Here is a 2,918-nt window from a genome sequence, read left to right on the forward strand (position 1 = left end):
TGCGAATGCGAAAAGTCGATGAATTTTGACCGGCTCGAATCGTTGTCGTAGGCAGACTAAATCGACCGACCGCGGAAACTCGCGCTCTGCCGATCTGAATAACAAGTTTTTCTGATTTCGAACCTTCGAGAACTTGCTGTTTGTCACAGTTTTTCATTCTAAGAAGAATGCGATCACGCACCGAGCGGGTGACCGCGACGCTGTTTGTTCTCGCTCGTGTTTTATTTTCTGAGGCAATCGTTTTAATATAACGGCGAAATTTAGAAACGAAATTTTAATGTTTCAATTTTGAACAGTTAATAAACGTAAATTTTCATTTACATTCACAAATTATTTTAAAAATAAATTACTTTCTTAATGATCAAATTATCAATTTCGATATATTTTAATCTTTAAAAAAATCACAAAAATTTTGTTTATATTACTGTACAACTAAAATATATAATTAAATTCAATAAACGATTCGCATATGATTCAAATAATAAAGTAATACGAAAAATATATTTCAGTTAGATTGTTATATTGTACAGCTACACTGCTTTTTCTATACTTTAATTTATCCTCACAATTTTGTTGACAAAAATCTTTACTGTATATCTCTAGAGAGATTTTAATTATGTCCAAGATTTTCTGTCAACACTCTCTCCTCTGTCCTTTTCAATTCTCCAAGTCCGCTCTGCTGATGCTAAATATCAAAAACTGCGCATGCGCGAATAAACAATGACAGCCAGGTGACTTGATTCTATCCCTTTCTAATCGTCTGATGTTTCCACTTACACAATTACCTATGGCTCCCGCCCTTTATTATATTTTCTCTCTGGTCTAGATTTACTATGTCTATGATATTACTAGACCGCTAACTTCTACAAAATATATGGCCACCGACAAGATACTATTAAAGACCGTCAGCCCTAGGTAAACTTTTGTGATCATCAAGTGGGCCCGGTGGGCCCGGAGGTAATTGAAGAATGTTGACATTATCGGCCGATTGATTGGATCGAAGATAATTACACGAATTATTTAATTCATATGGTTATTTTACTTCATCCAATTATTATTTTATTATCGAAAATACGACGAGATATCATTAGAGATCGATGGTCTTATATGATTTAGCATATTACTGGAAAAAAACTCATCATGCGGTACTGTAGGTAAGTAAATCTTTGCATTGTCGATAATAAAACAGTAAACTTACGATAAAATGTTTATTTTGTTGTTCTTGAGGCAGTTATATAAAAGATTTATACTATTTTGATAATAAAACAATAACTGGATGAACTAAAATAACGCGCAGCGAGTTTTTTTTCTAGTCACACTAAATCCCATGAGACCACCGGTCTTTAATAATATCTCGTCGGTGGTAATTGTCAAGGATATATGCATACTTGGGGAAAACAATAAAATACAAGCTTTTCGCATTGTGTTAAATATGTAGAGACAAAAAATATGTTGGATTTCTACTCTATTTTTGTTTTATCGTTTCGTAAAAGCAACGACTTTACACAGATATCTGTTTGTCGCATACATATTTTGAATACAAATCTATAATATTGCTCATATTATCTCTTTTGATTTTATCATGATGTATATATACATATATACAGGGTATATCCTAAAAAGTGGGAAGTATTGCAATGAGAGATTCAGGACACAAAAATAAGAGAAAACATTCATATAAACATATGTCCGATATGACCGTGTTTTCAAGTTATAGCTTGCTTTATTTTTCAACAGAATTAAGATAATTACGGTTACAGGAAGTGCTCAAAATGACTACCTCTAACTTGAATACAGGCTTCAACACGCCTCATTATAGATTGTCTGATTTTTTCAAAAATTCCGGGTATTGCTTGAATTTCCCGGCAACCATTTTCAACAGGTTGACGAAGTATCTCGACGTTGTCAATGGGTGTTTTGTAAACAATGGATTTAGATGCCCCCACAAGTAATAATCGAGTGGATCCAGGTCTGGAGAGCGAGCTGGCCAGGCAATAGGACCAGTCTATCCATCTACCAGGAAACCGTTCATTTGATAACTATAATTGATAGCTATAATTTGAAAACAAGGTCATATCGGACATATGTTTATATGATCTTTTTCTCTTATTTTTGTGTCCTGAATCTCACATTGCAATACTTCTCACTTTTTCCCACTGAAATATCTTAAAATCTATAAGTTTAAGACAAAAGTTATATGATTCACAGGGGGACACATGATGAAAATATGGATTTGACCTTGAATGATTTTTTCAAGGTGAAGTCAATATAATCGATGTTTTCTTAAATGGAACCCCCATTTTTTATTGCATATTCTTGTATCTTATCTCGAGAGTTTTTCAAAACACTGTAACGATGCACCCCCCATCGTTACCCGGCAAGTAGTCCAGCCGGAAGTCTGCCGCCCGGCGAACACCAGCCGGGCAATGGCAGAGACGCCTAGCGCCCTTTTTAATACTCTAATTACCGCCGTTGCGATAAACAACCGTACGGCCGTTATACGGCCGCCGTTACGCCGTTATACGGAAAACCGAGCACGGCCGAATGCTGCCGGAAGATCCCGAGCGTCACCCGCCGAAACGCCGCGTCGTTTCGCCCAGGGGAAGCGACGCGTTTACCGTAATAATTACCCGCCGAAAACAACGCGTCGTTATCCCCACCCGGGGGCGAACGACGCAATTACCGCTAGACGCTCGGGTATAAAAAGGCAGCATTTCGACATCTCATTACCAGAACGATTCCTGAATCCTCTCGAGCAGTACGCTCCGAGCCGATACCAGAACCGATCCTAGAAACTCGCATACAAACGAAGGAACGTGAGATTGACGCGTACGCAGTCTCCGCCGAGCATTCTCGGTCTCCTCGCCGCCTGCGAAATTCTACCGAAAGTCCGACCTAATCTACGAAAGCGGAGAGTT

This window comes from Formica exsecta, unplaced genomic scaffold (genome assembly GCF_003651465.1).
Source record: "Formica exsecta isolate Colony F162 unplaced genomic scaffold, ASM365146v1 scaffold156, whole genome shotgun sequence".
NCBI classification, from domain to species: domain Eukaryota; kingdom Metazoa; phylum Arthropoda; class Insecta; order Hymenoptera; family Formicidae; genus Formica; species Formica exsecta.